The following is a 7,788-nucleotide window of genomic DNA, read 5'->3' as shown; positions in this document are numbered from 1 at the left end:
AATACCTCTAAAAGAATCAATACTTTGACACTGCATATTTAACACTGTGGAATTTACTGTGTAGTTATTGACCAGGTGAGCACCAAGGTATTTATACTCCTCCACTTCTTGTTGATAGGATTCAGTTTTTTTCCTGCTTCTTCTGAAAACTAACATATTCCCACTTGTTTTGTTCACATTCAGGATCAAATGATTCCTCACAATTACAAAAAAATATGAGTATTTTTAGAAACTTTAAACCTTTGTAAAATTCACAACTTTAGTTTTATCATTGAAAATTTCAACCTTATTTGACCAAGGTTGTCCTTAGGGAATTTGGAGTTTTGGTTCTTTTTTTCCCCCCTGTGAACTAAATTCTTTTCAGACTTTCTATAGTCTATGTGCTGGTATCTTGTATTTGTTAGATAATTATTTTCATATCTTTAGCATGCTTTCTCTTTTATTCCTCTCTTCCGTGGTTTTATATTAAACTTGTTTCTCAATATCTAATTCTGTGATTTTCTGAAATCAAAACTCACTAAATCTGTACAGTTTAGATCTATATCTAGTATCTGCACAAAAGATTGTTGAATTCAAGTAGCTGGCATTACATTATTGGCAGGCAGAATTTTGGAAGGTAGTTCAAATATTATAGCCTAAAAAAAAGCCATTCCACATTAAACTTTGTTATGAACACAATTTAATAGTTTGTGTAGCTCTTGATTTTCAAAGGATAAAATTTATTATTTCTGCTATACTATAATACAACTGTGTTTTAAGGAAGCTGGGCTTGAACTGCCATTTCAGCCTTCCCAGGATTTACCATTAAGCCTTAGACAGAATAAATGGATGAAAAAATGAAAAGGCATTCCTACATGATCATGTTTAATGCCTGGCAGGTGTGTATGGTTAACTCGTTGTGCTCTGATTGTACAGTGCAACTTACTTGCAATGGTTATGAGCTTTCAGAGTAATGCTTAATAGAAATAGTACAGAGTCTCTTCACTGGCCTGAGGGTAAGGAGTGGGTTACCGTACTGGTTAGGTTCTTCTGAGTGGCTGTAGTTTTAATCAGTTTTTCAATAGGGTGCGGCTCCTTATCATGCTTACTGGTGTGAATTACATCCATCCCACAAAGAAAGGTAAAAATCCCCTTCCTCTAGCTCTGACCACTGCCAGTCTGGTCTAACAGTTTGCCTAACATCATGGTTTATATCTTTGTGTTTTTAAAAGTACTAGCTTTGTTTCCAGTCCTACAAAAAGAGTACTTGTTGGTGGGTTTTTAGGCCCTTCTTTCGTGTTTCAGCTAATGCAGTGCCATATTCCAGTCAAGGCCAATATAAATAGTGCTCTGCTTTTATCCTAGTATTTGTGTAATCTATTACTAAAGTAATCTATTACCTGTCACTAAAGTCGGAATGTTATTCTGTGATATGTTTGTCTTTCTAGAATCTTTCAGACAATTTAATGACCAAACCTCGCATTGGTACTTTAAAAGGATCTCCGTCTCCAGATCACCTGTCGTTGGCTAGCTTGTTGAATTATGATATAAAATCCACAATCAAAAAGAAAAGGCCCTTAACTCAGATACTTAAAGATCTGAGCAGATTCCATGTCAATGAGTTTTGGTTAGCTATCCTTTATTTTAACTTACTTGGGTAGTAGATTTTTTTTTTTTTTGTCTTGTAGATGAAACCCAACAGTCAGATTTTTTGTTATTTGTTATTTTAAGTTGAATAAGGGCTCAGATTTCTGCACATTATCTTGAGTAAATGCTCTTATTTTGCATATGTTTCGGTAAAATTTCCACTAATTCAACATGTAAGACATCAAATCAAGTTGCAATGTTTTCAGATTGAAAGCTCTTCCTTTTTCTACAGGTACATTATTCTGTCACAGCAAGAAAGATATTTTCACTGGAACCTGATTAAAAGATACTTTCTGTAGTGCCAACTTCCTGCTTTTCTCTGATGTAAAGGTACCTGAGGGGACTGAACTGTCACTAAATAATTTAGGCTCAGTAGGTTACACAACCTTGTGTCCCTCCCCTTTAAGAATGTATCTGTTTTAGAGCACCTTTCTTATGTAGTCAGGAGTAAAAGCAAACTGGTATTAAAAGCAAACTAACAAGTGATTTGGTTTATTTTTGTTTTAGAAGGAAATTTTTTTTTTTTAATTTTAATATTTGACTGTCATTTACCAACTATCTGTAACTATACTGTTCAGACTTGACAAATGTTATAAATGACATGGTTTCCCAATAGTAAAATGTATCTCACTTGGAATGAGATGAAAACCAATCAGATTCTGTTGTCTGCAACAAAGTGAAGGAGTCTACATTTTATTATAGATTGACTGCCTTAATTGCAGACAAAAGTATAAAGTGATAGTTGTCTTTTTCTTTCCAAGTTGAATTATTTTAAGATTTTAAATGGTGCATGTTAAATGCCAAAACTGCTTGATGTTTAGTTCTCAACTTACGCCTTGATACATTTTTGTGTTTCTCAAGTAGTTTATCCTGATGTGAAGCTCAACAGCATCATGAGATTAGAAGAATTACACTTCATTGGAAAACGTTTGTTGCTCTATGGGTGAAAGACTTGACTTGGAGAAATTATTTAGAAACATTAATTCAACAATGACTCCCCAAGAATTGTATATTTTCTGTATCATTTTCTTCTTGGTCAAACTTTTTTCACAAACATTTTCAGTAAGGAAACATTTTTTTATCACATTGTGGGAGTAGAAGTCTACAAAGCAGGTTAATTGGTATCATATTCCCCATTTTCTCAGTGTGTATGAAGAGTATATTCTATATGGGATGTTTTAGTGCACATCTTATGCATATTCTACCAGAATATCTCCTGCATATTACCACAGTAAGAAATTACTCATAAAATGTACATTTGAAAAGGCTTTCTGCTTTATTTTTGATCAAAAAATAAAATGACTTAAGTTAAAACTAAATCTAATTTTTCTTTGGTTGAACATTTGCAACATTTTTATTTAACAAAACTTAATTATGAAATTCACAAATCAGACTTGGATTATACATCCTTAAATGGAAGAGAAATAGTGTGATGTGAATACAAGGAAAAAAAACAAAACATCCAGGCATAGTAAAAGGTAACCAGCTGCAAGCCCATACCTCCACTGTTGTGACCAAACTCTGTCCACAATGATGATGGTCTCACCAACAGAGGACAGTTTATCAGGCTCTTTCTCTAGAATTTGAAAACATAGATGAAGGAATCTCTCTACAAACCCACTGGACACTGATTGGTTTATATATATATATATATATATATATATATATATATATATATATATATATATATAAACCAATCAGCATGACACAGACCAAGCTGGGGACCCGCATGATTTGCGATTTCTCCACACACAAGTGCCCAGTTCCCCAATAAGGTTTTCTTGTGATATAAATTTACAAAAGATAATATTCAGAATTTTGACTACAGAATTGAGGATTTCTCAAAAGCTTTGAAATTAAAATTAAGTGTAAAAATACTATGCTAACAGGCAGGACGTCCTATGTGTCCTCTGTTATTCTTCATTTAACAGTGAAACTCAGAAGAGTTTGATCACTGTCTACCCAGTAAATCTTGGTCTTGGGTATACATTTGAAGCTACCCATGGCGAAAATCTAGTGATCTGCTCCTTCTTGTTATAATCCGATATGACACATCGATAGTTAGGAGGATATAAAGTTTTTTTCAGCACTAGTGGCTCATATTTCTGACAGTAGACCGACAGGAAAGGGAGTATGAGAGACAAAGGACCACAGGTTGGATTCGAACCGGGGTCGGCCACGTCGAGGACTAAGGCCTCCGTACATGGGTGCAAACTAACCGCAGCACCACCTGCACACTGCAGGAGGACTTAAAGTTAAGCACTGCTGTCATCTCAGTGACTTCTCCTTAACTTCCCCTCCTTGTTGGCTCAAGTTTCCATTTGGTTCCAACTTGTATGAACCTTTGGCCAAAAGATGGAGATGATGCTGTCTCCAGATTGTTCTGCATTGCAGTTACATAAAAGAAAGTAATTATACAGTGGTGGGGGGAAAAATAAATAGTTTTTAATATTGTTATAGCTCCTATAGGAAAAAATAAATTGCATCACAAATCAATAAAAATAGAACCTAGTTTTTATTTAGAACCATAACACTGGGCAGTCAATGTAAATGTGGTTGCTCTCAGAGATTCACGTCTTTTACAGCAGAATATCTGATAGGTTTAAATTTTATGCTTCACAAGTAGAGATATTCACAACTACGGCAGTAAAGTTTTGAAATAAAAGATATGATTAGAAGGGGAAACACTGAACCCTTTGCAAAATGCAGTTCATGTGATTTATTTTCCTGCACACAAGAGCTGAGTAGAATGTGGACATGATTTTCTAGTGTCATGATTTCATAATTAAAAAATAAGTTACCGGTAAGATATTGAATGAGCTGCAACTTCATGTAGAATGGTAAGCCCAGGGACTAAGATCCCTGGGCTTACCATTCTACAGATTTGTAAATCAAACCTATCATTGAGGGACTTCCTAGTTTGACACTGTGCTCCCTGATTGCCCAAACATATAATTAGGGAATATCTCCCCAATTCCCCAACATGAACCAACTATCATTCCTTTTGTGGCTTTCTGGAATATGGAATAAGAATTCTGAGGAAGATGGACGGTTCATAAGAGTTACCTTTGGCTTTAAGCCTTTATACAACAGGTAACAGTTTTAATCTTTCTTTTTTTCTTTCAAGAAAAAGATGACACTGTGGTTCTTCTTTGTCTTGTTCTCCTGCTGTTAGAGATCAATTTACTAGTGGCCTTTTAAAGCCAGGGGACAAAAAGTGACCCACAGGAGAGAAGAGGCAATTACATCCAGTCAGATGCCCACTTCACACACCTGTCACAACACAGATGAACCCATCAAAAAAGGCTGCTGGGAGAGAACAAAAGTGAAGACATTCCCCCATGCAACCCCCCAGCTTGATCCTTTTTGTTTTCCTGAACTATTAAGACAAAAATCTCTTGCATTCTGTTTTTTTCTGATTTTTATGTTGGTTGACGTTTTTGTAAATTATTAACATTTTTACCTGAATTAATGATTCTTATAGGGATTTAATGATTTTGGTCCCAAGGTGGACTCTTTGTTTTTTTGGCCTGTAGGTACATGTAATAATGGTAACCCTTATTGTCCTTTTTTGTTTGTTTTTTTGAGTGTTTGGACTTTAATAGATGTTGGGGGGAAGAAGACATAGCAAACAGCTGATAGCCCATTACACTTACAACAACAGATAAAAGTGTGAATTGTGGTCAAACTAAAACAGTTAACTCTGCACACATATGACATAAGTTCACAATTTCCATTCAAAATAAGAATTTATTAACAAAAATCTGTCAAGCATATTTTAGTTAAAAACTCTTGTCTAAACTATGGAAACTCTGAACTAAGCTATCATGTACACAAAGAAGAAGGAATGAAAGATGGTTACTATGGAGCTAGCAACAACACTAGTAATAATGAAACATGAGTACAACTTTTTTAATTTTTTGACTTTTTTTGTCACATCAAAAACAAAAAGGTATTGTTTCATTGAGGTTGTATGAGAAATAAACGATGGGGTAGAATCTCGGATGCGGAGGGAAAATGATGTATGGTTTACAAGGATTTTTAAAAATCATAATCTTTGAAGTCTCTTTCTATTTGTATATGCCAACTTTGTATGATCAAGTTTTGCTACATCTTTATCTCCAGATCTTTTGGCTTGTCTTTCTAGCAGCTTTACAAATCTTACAACCAAAGCTTGTACCCATTTGTCTGTAAAATTGTCCAAGCTCAGACTGTGGAAAATGCCTTATGTTAAACATCAGGCTACAGATTTTCCATTGGATCTAGGTCTGGACTTGGATTGGGCCACTGTAGAGCATAAAGGAGCTTTGATGTAAACCGTTCATTGTAGCTCAGGATCTGTGTTCATGGTTGCTTTCCTGTTGGAAGATGAACCTTTAGCCCACTCTTAAGTCTTTTAAACCATCCAACAGGTTTTCTTGTCGTCTTTTCTTCTTGTCCTGTAATTAACTCCTTCCTTCTTCTAATCTGATCTGTCCAGCTTCCCTGTTACCTGCTGAAGAGAAAAAACAAACATGTTGCTGTCAACACCATGTGCCAAGGGTGTGGTTGGTGTATTCAGGAAAATATGCATTGTTAGGCCCCGATCTATCTGATGTGTTTTCTAAATGCAAGGGTTTATTTAAGGTGTCTGAGTAGAAAGAGACCAAAAGATGTAAACCATACTTCAATACTTTAAGTGTCTCACTTGGAATCCACTGATAAAATACTTTTTGAGTTGTTTGCTTTAAATGTGAAAAAAAAAAAACTTGAACAGTTTTATGTCGTACCAATACTTTTGCAAGGCACCAAATCTCAATATAACTGCAAAAAAGGTTAAGGTATATAATCAAATAATTTGCCAATAAATATATTTGTTTCTGTTTTGTCTTGAGTGTTCGATCTCCTTCTGCTGACAATAAAAGTAAAACAATATAAAGGATTAAACCTTTCTTTGCAATCATTCTTAGAGAACTTTGTAATGAAAGTTTTATCAAATCTAACCTTACACACTCAATTTGAAGCACATGCCATACAGAAAAGCAAATACTTTAGTAACTGAAAGCTTTTGTCTACTACTAAGCAAGAAAAAACAGGAGCCATCAGATTCAATTATCACGTTAATTTGCTTAATTCTGGATTTACAACATAAAACTCACAGGATGTGTGGAGAAAAGTGTTTAAATCTACCCCCATCCATCGCAAACAGACCAATTGCCTTGTGATTAACGCACAGTGAAAAAAAAAAACAGCGATGGCTTAAAGAAGCGGCAGGAAAAGCTGGCCAGTGAAAGATGGGTGTAAGGCGTACTCTGTAATTAAGCCAGTCTGCACTTGATGAAAGCAGATCACACTGGCGGGCCATGGCTTCACAGCTAGTTTGTTTTTACGACATAATTACAGTCCAAATCCAATGAGACGATTTAATATCGCACCGCAATGAACGTGTCCAATATCAACAATGACACTGACCTCCCCGGGGCAAGGTGTGCATGCATGTGTGGGGTGGGGGAGCAGATCCAGGGCGTCAGGAATCCTGGAGAGGAGAATTTTCCCCACCGCTGTAACAATCTAGCTGCGTCTGCAGCCACCTGGGAGGTCTGACACTGGTGGAATAATACGGTCAAAAAGAAGGAGACTTTAAAGAAAGAAATGGCAAATAAAGGGATCAATGAAGAGTAGGAGTAACATAGTGAAAAAGCAGGGGAAGGTGAGGTAACGATGCAGAGAAGCACCAGGCTCAAATGTGCAGACAGGAAGGGTGTGGCTGCAGCACAAAGATAAATAAAAGTTTTGCTTGATGGTGTCTCCATGGCAGGGCAGTGGCCGTTAGTGAGGAGGGCTTGTGCAGTCACAGCCGACTGAGCTGTTGCAGCAATAACAAAATCACCCAATGGAAAATCACTTTTCATCACTTCAGGTGTTTCTACCGTTCATTTGCTTTGACTCAATTTCAAGAAGGTGAATTCTTCTGATACTTCTGTGCCGCTTGATTGCAAATACTGTTCTGGTATGAATTAAAGACGGTCTAAATCTAAAGTACTGAATATAAGCTGAAGGTTTCTGTTTTGAGATGGGAGCTGTTTTGATGCTTGATGACACGGCTCCCCTGTAAACGACCAAAACCTCCCAGAAAGTGGCTTTAGTGTTTTCCTCAATCTGAAAAAAGTTTCCGTTTCCTGT

This window comes from Cyprinodon tularosa, unplaced genomic scaffold (assembly GCF_016077235.1).
Source record: "Cyprinodon tularosa strain WSP-4 unplaced genomic scaffold, ASM1607723v1 ctg22, whole genome shotgun sequence".
Lineage (NCBI taxonomy): Eukaryota > Metazoa > Chordata > Actinopteri > Cyprinodontiformes > Cyprinodontidae > Cyprinodon > Cyprinodon tularosa.
Note: the sequence above shows the minus strand (reverse complement) of the source record.